The 16,844-nt window shown below is 41.4% G+C and overlaps 1 long non-coding RNA gene across 1 annotated transcript; it reads left to right on the top strand.

The window, feature by feature from the left end:
• Positions 1 to 1,436: 1,436 nt before the first annotated feature.
• Positions 1,437 to 15,942, top strand: LOC138634807 (uncharacterized). Its single transcript, XR_011312029.1, has 3 exons — positions 1,437 to 1,469; positions 15,656 to 15,822; positions 15,897 to 15,942. It is a non-coding gene; the product is annotated as an uncharacterized lncRNA (long non-coding RNA).
• The last annotated feature ends 902 nt before the right edge of the window (positions 15,943 to 16,844 follow it).

Raw genomic sequence — 16,844 nt, 5'->3', positions numbered from 1 at the left:
GGACCACATGGCCAGCACTCCACAGCCTTCTATACACACACACACACACACACACACACACACACACACACACACACACACACACACACACACACACACACACACACACACACACACACACACACACACACACACACAGAGAGAGAGAGAAAGAGAGAGAGACTGAATCGTAGGCTGAAGCTCTGCCATCGTCCTCTAAAGGCTGGATGGAGCCAAACAACTACCTGATATGAGTAATATGTAATCACTTATTTTGATAATAACAAGCATGCTGCACATATTTTAGTTGTACATTTTTTTCTTAATTTATTAAACATAGAGAACTGTGGGGCTAAAATTCATAAAAGTGTCATAGATTTACAAAACAGACGATCCGTGGCTGTAATATAGAATACAACGACTTCATCTGCTGTCAAAATAACAGCTTTAGATGCTGCTTGATTATTATTAATTCAATGCACAAAAACAAAGAGCAGTCTCTTACAATTGGAAGTATGTATAAAAACAATTTAAAATGCAGTATTACTAATTCCAATAAGACCACATTTCCCACAATGCCTGTCATACTGCCCTAACCCTAACCCATAGTGCTTCCGTATAACCTCAACCCTTAAATCTGCCCAAAACTAGGGCCAACCTGACCTTAATCTTAAAAGAAGTCTTCATTATAAAATACCACAAAAGGCAAGGTGAGTTTATTTGTACATCACATTTCAACAACAAGGAAATTCAAAGTGCTTCACATAAAACCATTAAAAGCATCAAAACATCAGGAAAAGGACATTTAAATACAATTAAGAACAGTTATTAAAACATTAAAAACAGCGATTAAAACATTAAAAAAGCTAAAAATAGGATAAAAGTTACGATGAATTTTAAGACATCCTCAAATCTGGTTGAGTGAAAGGCAGCAAACAGAAAAGTCTTCAGTCCTGATTTAAAGGATCTGAGAATCTCAGTAGATCTGCAGCTTTCTGGGACTTTGTTCAATTCAATTCAATTCAATTCAATTCAATTCAATTCAATTCAATTCAATTCAATTCAATTCAATTCAATTCAATTCAATTTTATTTCTATAGCACCAAATCACAACACAGGTTATTTCATGGCACTTAACACATTAAAGTCTTTACAGCAGAACTTTACAATATTATACAGAGAAACCAACAATTCAGCAATTCAACAATTCAACAATTCAGCAATTCAGCAATTCAGCAATTCAACAATTCAACAATTCAGCAATTCAACAATTCAGCAATTCAGCAATTCAGCAATTCAACAATTCAGCAATTCAGCAATTCAGCAATTCAACAATTCAACAATTCAGCAATTCAGCAATTCAGCAATTCAACAATTCAGCAATCCAACAATTCAGCAATTCAACAATTCAACAATTCAGCAATTCAACAATTCAACAATTCAACAATTCAGCAATTCAACAATTCAACAATTCCCACATAAACTAGGAGGTAAAAACTCCTCTTTAAGGGAGAAAAACCTCCAACAGAGGGAAGAAAAACTCCCTTTAACAGGAAGAAACCTCCAACAGAACCAGGATCAGAGGTGGGCAGAGCATCTGTTAACAGAACCAGGATCAGAGGTGGGCGGAGCATCTGTTAACAGAACCAGAATTAGAGGTGGGCAGATTCTTTGTTGGACAGGAAGCTGGTGTAAAGACCTCAGAACTGGAGTGATGTGGTCCAGTTTCTTGGTCTCAGTGAGGACTTGAGCTGCAGCGCTCTGAATCAGCTGCAGCGCTCTGACTGACTTTTTACAGAGACCCTTAAACACACCGTTACTGAAGTTGAATGCACGTTTTTCCAAATCCTGTTGAGACATAAGTCCTCTAATCCTCGATATATTCTTCAGGTGATAACAGGCTGATTTTGTAATTGTCTTAATATGGCTGCTCAGATTGAGGTCTGAATCCATGACTCCACCTAGATTACCCTAAAAGGGAGGCAGGTCTCATGTCACTGTAGCTCTTCCTGCCCTGAACAACTGTCCATACATTTCTAATGTGTCAAATGATGGAGTCCGAGGCTAAAGAGCCGATAATAAGGCGACTCCATGTGGAGGTCATAATTTCCATTCCCGTCTTCGGCAGCAACCACCTTTGTCTTTATCTGCTCCAGCGTTGGCAACCTCTGAGACAGAGTCCCAGTCTCAGCTCAGGATACCTCGGAGACATGTTCAGGGCGACTGCAGCTGTCTGGAGGGCAAAAAAAAGAGCCCACATTCACAGCAACACAAACAGGAAACAGCCACGCATCCCGCTTTCTCGTAAACACATTTAAGACTCTGGAATATTTGTTTTTCACACAACAGATCACCTTTAGGATGCCTACATCGATCTAATTCTAGGATTTAATGATAAAGCACAACCTTTACCAAACCCTTCATTTACAAAGACGTAAAGTTACGCAGAGCTCATACAGAAAGGAAAGAATTTTATATCGTATGGTATCACAGATATTTTCTTCTTAATTAATCTTTTGAAATACTCTCCTTGTTTAACCATGACATATAATTACTAATGCTTTATATCCAGCCTTAAATTCGGAGTCAACCTGAAGCCAATGAGCTGACTACACTCTTTTTTTTTTTTTTTTTTTTTATAAATAAATCCATTAAATATGAGCAAACCTGCAGGATCCAAAGAGGCCCGTTTCATATTTCCCTGGGATAAGGCTGCCATCTGTTGAGTAAATAAACCTCTCCACTGGATGTGAGGTAATGAAATTTAATTTGATGTAATGTGATAGTCATCTGTAGGAAATTGCTTGTGAGCATCAAAAGCCACTGAGGCATTATGAGAGAAAGCAGCTGGGTGACCAGATGAGTCTGCAGCTCAGGAACAAGGTTCAATTTCTGTCACATTTCCTGTCCTTAGTCTTCACGCATCGACGGGGTGTGAAATAATCAAGGCTGTAAAATAATGAGGTGGAACTTGACTCACAGATCCTTCTGTTTTACTTTAATCAACAGTTTGCTCGTAAATACTTTCAAAATGTTGGGACTTGAAATTACAGGCTTAAAAATGGTCTGAAAAACAAAGGACAGAAGCGTCAGTTCAGACTTTAGACTGCAGCCTGGACTTTAGCAGCACAGCTGCTGGTTAACAGACCTTTGGTTTCTCTGCCACTCAGTCCTCTGCAGAGACTACAGACTCATTCCTCTCCACCATCTTCAAACACCTGTAACAACACGACTACCCTTTTATCTCACATCATCTACGCTTTTTTTTCCTCAGTGACTCTTATTCTGACCCAAAGTCTTATTTTTGATTAATATTTTGGAATTGTGTTTGAATATATTGACAGTAGTTTTGGCTGATGGATAATCACCATACGGATGCACATCAACTGGCCATGCAGACTTTTGCTTTGGAACTAAATTTTATAAAACTATTTTCTGACGCAGATGGTCGCCCACCTCTGAGCCTGGTTCTGTCCAAGGTTTTTCTTCCAGTTAAATTGCAGTTTATTTTCCTCCCAGCTTTTGCACGTGTGGAAATTCTTGAATTATTGCGTTCCTATGTATCCTAAGATTACAAAGTTCTGTTGTAAGGACTTAACTATGTTAAGTGCCCTGAAATAACTCGTGATTTGGAGCTATATAAATACATTGAATTTAATTGAATAGTGTCTGAACTCCAAGAAGGACTGACAAACTAAAGTAAGACTTGTGATATTATTACGTCACGGTGACATGGTCATTAAGGGTTCACATACTTTGTCCTGCTCCTGTATATGACCTTTTGCACTAGCACCTGACTGGCTCAGGGCTTTTTTTGTACCTCAGGCTGAAGTCAGTCTGAATGCAGCCGTCGATGACCTTTTAATGTTCTGGGCAGACTTTTTTTTAAGAATATGGCCACACTGTCCAGTCAGCATTTACACCAGCGGAGATCCACAACGAGGGCCAGACCACCTGCAAAAACAAAGTGTCCATTCTCACCTGCTTTAGCGTGTGTTATATTATCAAGATAGAATATCCAGATACATACTGTATATGGATCTGGGGTATAAACGATGCCAAATGAAGTGCCAAAAATGTAAGAATTAAAAGGTCTATTGTGCAGTAAAATGTATTGTACTGTATTTATACAACTGTGTGCATCTTCACTCACTGAAGAAATGCTCAAAGTTGTACAAGAGAGAAAGCTTTAAGGTGACAGTTCAGAGCGCCCTCACCCTGCAGTGATGGACATAAGGTCAAGATAAGAAGTTTACCTTTAGAACAAGTAAACGCTGGTGGATAGACGAGAGTTTATGTTTTGGTGGCCTCTGGTCTTTTTCTCTGAGGGGGGAAACATGTGCATGTTGAATGTTAAAAAGCACCTCCAAACCCTGGATAAAAAGTCTAAAAAACACGGGCAATAAAAGGGCAGTTGTCCTGTTGGCAGGCACAGCTGGCCACCGAGAGGGAGCTCTTCACTGACTTGGCTGATAGAAATCTGGACTGACATTTCCCTCCTTTCTATCTGAAAGAGCCCAGGACTGACATTACAGCTAAACGTTTCAAAGGCCTCAGTCAAATTGTTCTTTTTGATATGCAGTCAGGCCGGCTGTCTGGGGACCCGTGGCTCGGGGAATCACATAAAAAGAAGAGATGACAAAAAGAGTATCTAAGACGGAGACACTTTTCAACAAAGCAGGGAGGAAGCTGCAATAAAGAAGGACGGTGACCGAAGTACAAGACCTCTCTGAACTTTATGAATTCAATAATCATATGTGTCCGAGTGAAAAAGTCCCAAAAGATCAACCTGTGATGGCTTTGAAAGATTTCAGTTTGAGGCAGAAAAGTTATGATTTCTACTGTTTCCTGCCTTTTATCAGTTCTGTTTAAACAATTTCAAAGTCAAGCAAGAAATATAGAAAACATCTGGTTCAGGTTCACTTTTTTATGTTTCACTCATTTTAAAGTGAAACTAAAATAAAATGTTTTGAGGGTTTTGGCCATTACTTTGTTTCTTTTGTGATTTTCTTCATTCAGGGAGAAGATGGGAAGTTATTTAACAACATAAAAACTAAACATTTCCACATAATCTTAGACTATTATCATGAAAAATAATAAAATAATAATCACAAAGCATAAGTGTTGTAGTGAACAGATTTGAACAGTGACTTTCTCATCCTCTCATACTCAGTCTTGTCCATCAGCCATCAGCCAAAAGTATGGATCAAATTTTAAATTCAGTTTTCATTTCTTTAATATTCTTGATAAATTAGGAACATGGTTCATGTTTTAAATACCCCCGCCCCCTCTCCCCGGATGAGTCCCGACCCCAGTTTAAACACCACTGCTGTGGTGTTTTCAGGGGCCCTGAGGCAGTGAAACAAATTAATAGAAAACAACAACAGTTTTTTTCTCCAAAACAGCAGCATAATGAGGTGTGTCAAGTCTAAAATGAATAAACAAAAGCATGATCATTTGGATATATTGACTGGGCAAAAGAGAGAACAAAAAGGCTTGTGTGGTCATGTCGTATGGAACTGCAGGTTTCAGGGTTGTCCAGGTGGACAACATGTTCTCACACCTTCCTCGGTCCTCCGGAAACCTGGAAGAGAGCAGAGAGACTTTCTGCTTTATAACAGATTTCTCTGAGCGATGTGACACACAGAGCACCCTGGGATTTGACAGCTCCTGCCTGTGTGCCCTTTGATTGATGAGCCCTTTTCTAAATGTTTTTTTTATCCAAATCAGTGGGAGCTTAAGTGCCTCCGTGCATTTTAATACCAAACAAAACATTAGCCTGATCAGTCCTGTCGGTAACTCCCTCTCCGCTGATTTCATTACTCATCTCACTGTGGCGCCGCACGACTCCAGGAACCACCGGGTAAAGACGGAGGGAAGAATGGAAGGCAGACACCATTAGAGGTTGGTCATTTCACACATGCTGCCGACAGATTTCCACAACTTCAACTGGAACTGTCACTCTGTCTGCTTTAGTTCAGTGATCTCAGTATGAATGCATCTAGAAGTCTTGAGTTGCATTTCTAAAATCCATCTGTGACATTTGTAAAATTGTGGATGAAAGTATGGTCATGTGTTGAAGCCTGAAAGGAGATGATGGATGAATGAGTCTGACATCATCTGCAGACAGTTAACATGATGTGAATCAACACGAGAAACAATGATCCCTTTCAAACGCTCACGTACTGCACATACAAGATTTACTCAACGTGTGCTGGATCCATGTTGGACTCATCTTTATGAGGGAGCTGTCACTAAAGCTGAGTTGCATCTGACCTGCATCCAGCCAAAGAAAAGAAGAAGAAATTCTCTCTGCTCTTCTCAACCGATCGAGGCAGATGTTCTCCACCTCTGAACCCGGTTCTGTTAACAGATGCTCCGCCCACCTCTGAGTCTGGTTCTGTTAACAGATGCTCCGCCCACCTCTGAGTCTGGTTCTGTTAACAGATGCTCCGCCCACCTCTGATCCTGGTTCTGTTAACAGATGCTCCGCCCACCTCTGAACCCGGTTCTGTTAACAGATGCTCCGCCCACCTCTGAGTCTGGTTCTGTTAACAGATGCTCCGCCCACCTCTGATCCAGGTTCTGTTAACAGTTGCTCCGCCCACCTCTGATCCTGGTTCTGTTAACAGATGCTCCGCCCACCTCTGATCCTGGTTCTGTTGGAGGTTTCTTCCTGTTAAAGGGAGTTTTTCTTCCCTCTGTTGGAGGTTTTTCTCCCTTAAAGAGGAGGGTTTTTTTCTCATATCTTACGTGGTAATTGTTGAATTGTTGAATTGTTGGTTTCTCTGTATAATATTGTAAAGCTCTGCTGTAAAGACTTTAATGTGTTAAGTGCCATGAAATAACCTGTGTTGTGATTTGGTGCTACAGAAATAAAATTGAATAACAATCGAACAAACCCTTTGCTCAAGTTTCAAAGAAGAATTGCATCTGCTTTATTCAACCTATAATGCAGCTCCGTCTCCATTATATCTGTCTTCTTTTTCATTTCTCTCCACCCACAATGAACTATGTAGTTTATACGATCATTTATTTGCACGTTAGCTCATCGATATGAAACCTGGTTTGTAATCAACAGAGCTGAATTCAAACTTGCTGCTCTGAGACTGTATTTGTGTAATTTCTACAGAATTAGGCCACATTTCTACTACACATCACTAAGAATCAGTCTATTATCGCATTACAGAACTAAGCCAGTATTTTTTGCAGTGTGTGCATATGATGAGGATCTAAGTGTTGCTGTTACTGTGGTTAAAGAGCTCAGGTGACCTTTAGAGGAGCTGAAACTCTTTACCTCCATCAGGGTGGTGTATAACTATGCTTTTAGCTCGCATTGTTCCTGAACTGTTTCTAACTAAAACCTATGAACATTTTTATTTTGTAAAACTTGTTCAAGTAGTTCAAGTCCAAGGTTTCACTTTAATATCCCTAATAATAGTCGGGAATTTCATTATAATCTAGAGATTTAAAAAACTCCTCAGCGCCTTGTCCATACACAAAAAACCATCCAGCCACTTATGGATGAACAACTGGGAGCTGCCATTAACTCCCCACAGCTCTGCAAGTCGCTGCAGAAAAGCTGCATCTGAAATCTGCCTCAGGAAAGAAGCAGAGGCCGGAGTGCTTCTAATGGCTTGATGTGGCCCCTCACTGTGATCATTTCAGAACAACCCAAGCTCATCCTCTCCCTACTGGGCAGATAATGCAATTACACCCTCGCATCTGCAGGGGGCTCTCTCTGTCTCCATCTCCACCTCAGCCCACTGCTGTCTTTGCAATGTGTGTGTGTGTGTGTGTGTGTGTGTGTGTGTGTGTGTGTGTGTGTGTGTGTGTGTGTGTGTGTGTGTGTGTGTGTGTGTGGTGGTGTTTGTGTGTGTGTGTGAAGGGAGAGGTATAAGCTGAGACTGGTAAGTCTCATGCTCAAGATTTACGGTTAATCAATCATCATGCCGCCTTAATGACACCCTGCTGCTTCTCTAATGTCTTCTGGCAGAGGCAGCCGCCGCTGGCACAGAGCTCACGCAGGCACACATATGGTCGCCTCGAGTGAATGACAGGACCCCTTTCATGTGTGCTGCCCTGCACGCCGGATGCTATCAGCCACATACAGCCGCCGCTGGCTCGGACCGAAATGGTGTTGGAGGGGGGGAAATGAGAAAAGAAAGAGAAGGAGGGAAAGTGATGAAGAGGGCAGAAGAGTATTGTTGGGTCCCGTCTGATTGGCTCAGCCTCCCTCCCTCTCCAAATGTAATTTTTTTTTAAGAGCAATGCAACATGGATAAGTGAGAAAAGTGTTGCTCGCAGCTTCTCTGTAAAATCAACATTTGATGTAATAAACTTGTAAATCATAGTATAAGTGCACTCTGAAGTACATCTGACAGGGACTTCTTAATGAAAGGAAATACAAGATGACACCACAGATAATGGCAAAACAAAAGGATATTAGAGGGACTTTAAATATGTACTTATAGTGAGGTGGTGTTTTATTCTAACTTTCCACTAAAAGGGCACTTTGAGGACGCCGACCACTAAAAGGCAAAAAGTCCACTCGTCCATTGTATGCAAATCTGCCACCACAGTAAATGTCTGGATATATTTCCAGCACCATAATGATTTTTATATATATACAGATACAGTATATATAAATGCCCTTGTGCCTATGAAGCCTCGCTTCTCAGGTATTGTACCGATTTGAGTCCTCCACCATGAAACCAGTCACCAAGAGTTAACAACTGCTTGCTGTATTCATTTGAGTCCGTACATGTGTAACCCAGAGGATTATGGGTACCCATGAATGTGGATTGTGATATGAAGTCATAGTATCTCTAGCCTGTTTTGTCACTTTTGAACTTCTCTGCCATCTACTTCATTTTAAGATGTGATATCTCACAATGTTAATGAAGGAAAAAACAATTTGTGGATCCACCTCTGAATTCTGATCCACTTCACGATGTGATGGCGTCCTGGTGCGACACTATTCCAACAATTTTCAAGATAATTGGGCTTTAGATTTTACGTTATTCCTACGTTAGCAAACAGTCAAGCAAACTAAGTGCAATAGAAACATGACCTCCTCGCTGCAGGAAACAAGACATAAAGGTTGCTCTCTTCAGATGGGCTATGTGGCTCGAGGGCAAGAAAAGTGACCGACTCAGTATACAGAGTTTATCCTCTATTGACCTGCAGTCTGACTGAAAAAGTAGAAGTCAAAGTCTGTCCTGGTTGTTTAGTTTGGCCTTCTTGTCTTTTCAGTTTTTCCTGTTCATTTTTTCCTTTAAGTTGGTGACCCACCTTTTGTCTTGTTTCTGTTGCCCTCGTGTCTTTCAACGTACATGGACCTGATGGTACAACCCCAATTCCAAAAAACAGCAATGCAATGATTTACAAATCACAAACCAATATTTAATTGCAGATAGACTGAAGACAACATGTCAAATGTTGAAACTGAGAAATTTTGATGTTTTATCAAAACCATCTTCTCATTGTGAATCTGATGCAGCAATACGTCTCTATAAAGTTGTTCCAGGATCATGTTCACCACTGAGCTGCATCAACTCTTCTTTTAACAACACTCTGGAAACGTTGGGGAACTGAGGAGACCAGTTTCTGGAGTTTTGAAAGTTAAAAGTTGTCCTATTATTGTCTGCTATATCATTTCAGCTGCCCAACAGTTCAGGGTCTCCTTTGTCGTAGATATGTGCGAGATATCTTTGGACATTATCAGCGGTCTTCTGCCTTCAGATGGTAACGCTACGGTTTTCTAACATGGGTCATTTCATCCCTCTTCCTAAAGAAACTGCGGAGACTGTTAACCCATGTCTTCCGTCTTCATGGCTTCCCCAAGGATGTGGTGTTGGCCCGTGGCCCACAATTCATCTGGTAAGCCTTCTGTTCCCTGCTCTGAACTACTGTCGGTCTTTCCTCTGGCTATCATCCTTAGTCACATGACCAGACAGACGTAACCAGAAGCTGCACATACAATCCTCTGTGTCCTTCCCAGTGTGCCCATGAATGAGGTCAACGTCGCCTCGGTCTGTGCTCTCATCCGTCGTCGCTGACTTGTGGTCCTGCTCAGGAATTCTGCCCGAAGGAAGTGGCTGATAGATTTGGGATGGATGCCGATAATCCAGGACCAAACTGGTGTGATGTGGTATCCAGTGAACTGGCAGCTCGCTCCACCTTCCCCACCTCCATCATCAATTCGGTTCATCCAACATTCAGGTCAGCAGGGTCAAACCGGTGAATCAAACCGTGGTTCCCTTCTCCAGACTGCTCCACCCACCACAGGTTGTGGGCGGTGAGACAGTGGGAGACCGGGTTACCCACTAATTGAAAGGTTTGATTCCCGGTTCGTCTTGTCCACATGCCGAAGTTCCCTTGGGCAACACCCTGAACCCTGAATCGCTCCTGATGACGATGAATAGACCACCGTGTATGCTCAGCTCTGCTCCTTCGGTGTGTGAATGGATTCCTGATGGAGAGCACCTCGGAGGCAGCTCCTTTAGTGCGTGAGTGTGTGAGTGTGTGTGAGTGTGTGTGAGTGTGTGTGAGTGTGTGAATGTGTGTGTATGTGTGAATGTGTGTGTATGTGTGAATGTGTGTATGTGTGAATGTGTGTATGTGTGAATGTGTGTATGTGTGTATGTGTGAATGTGTGAATGTGTGTGTATGTGTGTGAATGTGTGAATGTGTGTGAATGTGTGAATGTGTGAATGTGTGTATGTGTGTGAATGTGTGAATGTGTGTGAATGTGTGAATGTGTGTATGTGTGAATGTGTGTGTGTGAATGTGTGAATGTGTGTGTATGTGTGTGAATGTGTGAATGTGTGTGAATGTGTGAATGTGTGAATGTGTGAATGTGTGTATGTGTGAATGTGTGAATGTGTGTGTGTGTGTGAATGTGTGAATGTGTGAATGTGTGTATGTGTGAATGTGTGAATGTGTGTATGTGTGTGAATGTGTGTATGTGTGAATGTGTGTATGTGTGAATGTGTGAATGTGTGTGTGTGAATGTGTGAATGTGTGTGTATGTGTGAATGTGTGTATGTGTGTGTGTGAATGTGTGAATGTGTGTGTGTGAATGTGTGTGTGAATGTGTGTATGTGTGAATGTGTGAATGTGTGTGTGTGAATGTGTGAATGTGTGTGTATGTGTGAATGTGTGTATGTGTGTGTGTGAATGTGTGAATGTGTGTGTGTGAATGTGTGTGTGAATGTGTGTATGTGTGTATGTGTGAATGTGTGAATGTGTGTATGTGTGTATGTGTGAATGTGTGAATGTGTGTGTGTATGTGTGAATGTGTGAATGTGTGTATGTGTGTATGTGTGAATGTGTGAATGTGTGTATGTGTGAATGTGTGAATGTGTGTATGTGTGTATGTGTGTGTGTGTGTGTGTGTGTGTGTGTGTGTGAATGTGTGAATGTGTGTATGTGTGTATGTGTGAATGTGTGAATGTGTGTGTGTGTGTGAATGTGCATATGTGTGTATGTGTGAATGTGCGAATGTGTGTATGTGTGTATGTGTGAATGTGTGAATGTGTGTGTGTATGTGTGAATGTGTGAATGTGTGTATGTGTGTGTATGTGTGTATGTGTGTATGTGTGAATGTGTGAATGTGTGTGTATGTGTGAATGTGTGAATGTGTGTATGTGTGAATGTGTGAATGTGTGAATGTGTGTATGTGTGAATGTGTGTATGTGTGTGTATGTGTGTATGTGTGTATGTGTGAATGTGTGTATGTGTGTATGTGTGTGTATGTGTGTATGTGTGTATGTGTGAATGTGTGTATGTGTGTATGTGTGTATGTGTGTATGTGTGAATGTGTGAATGTGTGTGTGTATGTGTGAATGTGTGAATGTGTGTATGTGTGTATGTGTGTATGTGTGAATGTGTGAATGTGTGTATGTGTGTGTATGTGTGTATGTGTGTATGTGTGAATGTGTGTATGTGTGTGTATGTGTGTATGTGTGTATGTGTGAATGTGTGTATGTGTGTATGTGTGTATGTGTGTATGTGTGAATGTGTGAATGTGTGTGTGTATGTGTGAATGTGTGAATGTGTGTATGTGTGTGTATGTGTGTATGTGTGAATGTGTGTATGTGTGTATGTGTGTATGTGTGAATGTGTGAATGTGTGTGTATGTGTGAATGTGTGAATGTGTGTATGTGTGAATGTGTGAATGTGTGAATGTGTGAATGTGTGAATAGGAAACAGTGTAAAGCACATTGAGACCACTCAGGTGATGAAGTGCTATATGAGTACAGATCATTTACTATTTACTATTTACTATTACTATTTAAGCTGTGTCTAATCGAGATCGTGTTTTCTTTCTTTTACATAAATGGATTTAAAAAAAATATATATTATGAAATGAAGTTCATCGAGTTTTAATGTCTCCAGGTACTCCTGCTTCCCCCACCGTCCAAACGACATGCATAGCATTGGTGATTCTACAAATTGCCGTTAGGTGTGAACGGTGTTTGTTTCTGCCTGTCTATAAGTGTTGGTCCTGTGTTGGTCCTGTGATGGACTGGCGACCTGTCCACGGGGAACCCTGACTTCACCCACAGTGAGCTGGGATAGGCTCCGCCCCCCGTGACCCTGTTCAGGATAAAGCGGGTGTCGGTGATCAGGAAATCAGGGTTCCTCCTCAAGGAGTCCACAAATGTCTTTCAATCTAGTAAACCAAAGTGAACTGACACTCAGAGCCTCCCTGCAAAAATGACTTCATACTTTTTGTTGAAAGAAGCATCTAAATTTCGCCACTTAAACAATTGGTCAACCGTTAAAACCAGTTTCAGGCTTATATTCAAGCACAACATGCAGCTCCAGCCAGCCAGGAGTCAAGCCATGGATGGGTCTGTTTTATGGGATGCACAATTTAATCATTCTGCATAAGATTGTATGACTTTCTTGAATTAACTTTTTTTGCTGTTTAAAAGCAGAACATGTCCAATTGTATTATCAGTAGTACAGAACTTCATGGATGTCGCTTCAGACTGCTTTCTGCCATAGAGATAACAGGATTATGGACAAAATGAAATAGATGGAGGGTTTTATTCTCTGCAGATGATGATGTCTTCACATGAATGTCGGGTATGCGGCCGTCTTTTCAGATTAAATGGCCACTGCATCCCACAACTCAATATAGCAGCATTGTTTTTATGGCACTCGTGAAGAAGGCCGCTGTGAATCTGGAGACATTTATGTGATCCCAAGTCTGACGTGGCATTCACCCCATGCCTCGAAGCCTCGAAGTGTCATCACACCAGTCAGAGAGGAAGACCGTAATAAGCCCTTTGGAGTCAGTTCCCAGCATGCCGTGCTGAGGCTCAAACCTGGCACACTTTACAGACTCATTTTGTCTCCCGGCCTCTCATCCATACAAATAATCAACAGCAGAGTTTCTGTGGCACAGAGCTGGAGTCCATCTGCATGCAGACGGCAGCAGTAGTCGGAGGCCCATCTGTCCGTTGGAGCACTTTCTAATTTATGTTAGTTGTTGTTGTCACCATTGTCAACAAAGAGACACACACACACACACACACACACACACACACACACACACACACACACACACACACACACACACACACACACACACACACACACTTCACCAGAAGTGACGGTGGAGCAGCTCTGGAACTAAAATAGCAATCCATCATCTGAGTAAAGCTTCAGTTTGACAGCACACAGGCTGATGTTCGCCTGAGGAGACGAAACGACGTGCCCGAGGTGGTTTGTGACAAATACATGCACGTGGCAGATTTATACATATTAATAAATCCCTTCTTCTATTGTACATTGTACAAAATGGGTTTCATGTCAAACATTTAACATTGACAATTTGTAGAAAGAACAAACAGTAAACATTAACAGTGTTTTCATATTATGAATATTCGGAGGATGAAATAAATAAGATCTCTCCAAATAGTCGACATTTGTTCAATCATTCAGTCTGTGGATCTTTAATACATCTTTAATGAATTGTTTAAATATAACTGCTGAGATCACATCATACAGTAATCATGTGAAATGAAGAATTTCACACTACAATGTGGCTGTTGAGCAACTTGGCATTTCATTGTAATACATATTTTAAGCCTGACGTGCAAAATACATTCCATTGCTCTTTCACTTGCAGAAAAATTGATATTAATTAAACATTTTTAAATACAAGGAGAATTCAGAGTTATCACAGTAGTCCGTTCCGCTCAGCAGAGAAGTGTTTTCACAGCTGATTGTTTTGATTCCTGGTTCTTTAACTTTACTTTTTGATTCACTCTCACAGCTCTCATCAACCTCCGTTCCATCAGACAAAGCAAAATCTGATAAACCGGCCTGTCAGGGAGCCAGCAAGAAGGCACAAGGACAACTGTGTCAAATTCAATCTTCTGATTTTTAATTAAACAGAACAAATGACTGCAGAGGTTTCAACGAATTGAATTATGACATAAGAATCTAGAAAAAGTAGCTACAAAATTAGGAGCCAAGTCAAAATAAGGTCCACTGAAAAGTAATGAAACTTAAAGCTTCAGGATAACAAAGCAGAACCGACCTGAAAGACACAAGCCGGGTTTGTACAGACAAAAAGACAAAAAAAAACAGCAGCCTCCCAAAAGGAATGATTCACCTAACATCTAACAATGCTACAGGTATCCCAAAGTAAATAAATATCAAAACAACAAGAATTACAAATAAGGTTTCATTTTCAAAATAATTACAAAGAGCAGAAAGAACTTTTTGAATTTCCAGCGAATTTCTCTCTTCTTTCTTTCCACTGTTGGCCTCCTTTATTTCCTGTATGCTGTTCTTAAAAGGCCTGTTTCCCAGCTGTCAGGTCCTCAATCAGGAATTTGATATGAATATAAAAGGTATTTTGAAGATTGAAGAAACATGAAACTAAAATGTGTGCACAAAAATTACAAACCTGCAATTACAACATGCATCACCTTCTTTTAAAAACACTCTGTAAACATTTAAAAACTGAGACCAGTTTCTGGAGTTTTGAAAGTGAAATGTGGTCCCATTCTTGTTTGATTTAGGATTTTAGCTGCTCAACTGTTGAGGGTCTCCTTTGTTATAATTTTCATTCCATGTTGCTCCGGGTAACAAACTATCATAAATAAAGAAACATAAGAAAACAAAAGACCATGTGTTGTGTTCGGGTGTCACAAAGAAAAACTAACATTACTAGTGGAGCATGAAGCAGATGAAGAGCCAGAAATGCCCATGAGAGCGCTGAGAGAGTGAGTACTGGACGGCACTGCAGATAAATGCTCAAATAGATAGCAACAGGCAATAGGTAGCAACAGAGAAGATTATATTATTTTATAGATTTGATGCTTTTGTTTTAAAGTGATAATGGAGATGGAGGTGAAATGTGGGGACAGAGAGCGGCCGAATGACGCGCTATAAACCGAAAGCAGGAACTCCTTGTCCATGTGGTATGTGCTTTACCACGCTGCTAAGGGCTCCTCCTAAACAATTATTTTATTCCTTTTCTGGTATGACTTACGATAATTCAACTGTGCTTGCAGATAAATTGACATGTACACATTAGTTGGTACCTTTCATCAAAAAAAAAAAAAAAAACAGTTTCTGCTGAAATAACTTGAAATTGGCAAAGGTAATTGGCATCCATCATTGTTTATTTCAAATAAGGAGCTAGGAGGAAAAAAACTCCTCTTTAAGGGAGAAAAACCTCCAACAGAGGGAAGAAAAACTCTCTTTAACAGGAAGAAACCTCCAACAGAACCAGGATCAGAGGTGGGCGGAGCATCTGTTAACAGAACCAGGATCAGAGGTGGAGAACATCTGTTAACAGAACCAGGATCACAGGTGGGCGGAGCATCTGTTAACAGAACCAGGATCAGAGGTGGGCGGAGCATCAGTTAACAGAACCAGGATCAGAGGTGGAGAACATCTGTTAACAGAACCAGGATCAGAGGTGGGCGGAGCATCAGTTAACAGAACCAGGATCAGAAGTGGAGAACATCTGTTAACAGAACCAGGATCACAGGTGGGCGGAGCATCAGTTAACAGAACCAGGATCAGAGGTGGGCGGAGCATCAGTTAACAGAACCAGGATCAGAGGTGGAGAACATCTGTTAACAGAACCAGGATCACAGGTGGGCGGAGCATCTGTTAACAGAACCAGGATCAGAGGTGGAGAACATCTGTTAACAGAACCAGGATCAGAGGTGGGCGGAGCATCAGTTAACAGAACCAGGATCAGAGGTGGAGAACATCTGTTAACAGAACCAGGATCAGAGGTGGGCGGAGCATCAGTTAACAGAACCAGGATCAGAAGTGGAGAACATCTGTTAACAGAACCAGGATCAGAGGTGGGCGGAGCATCAGTTAACAGAACCAGGATCAGAGGTGGGCGGAGCATCAGTTAACAGAACCAGGATCAGAGGTGGAGAACATCTGTTAACAGAACCAGGATCACAGGTGGGCGGAGCATCAGTTAACAGAACCAGGATCACAGGTGGGCGGAGCATCTGTTAACAGAACCAGGATCAGAGGTGGAGAACATCTGTTAACAGAACCAGGATCACAGGTGGGCGGAGCATCTGTTAACAGAACCAGGATCAGAGGTGGGCAGAGCATCAGTTAACAGAACCAGGATCAGAGGTGGGCGGAGCATCAGTTAACAGAACCAGGATCAGAGGTGGAGAACATCTGTTAACAGAACCAGGATCAGAGGTGGGCGGAGAACCAGACTCAGAGGTGTCTGTTAACAGAACCAGGATCAGAGGTGGGCGGAGCATCAGTTAACAGAACCAGGATCAGAGGTGGGCGGAGCATCAGTTAACAGAACCAGGATCAGAGGTGGAGAACATCTGTTAACAGAACCA

This window comes from Brachyistius frenatus, unplaced genomic scaffold (genome assembly GCF_029030835.1).
Source record: "Brachyistius frenatus isolate BFR_SWC_R1_liver_20210118 unplaced genomic scaffold, ASM2903083v1 Contig_279, whole genome shotgun sequence".
Classification (NCBI taxonomy): domain Eukaryota; kingdom Metazoa; phylum Chordata; class Actinopteri; family Embiotocidae; genus Brachyistius; species Brachyistius frenatus.
Note: the sequence above shows the minus strand (reverse complement) of the source record. Positions and strands in the feature narration are given on the sequence as shown.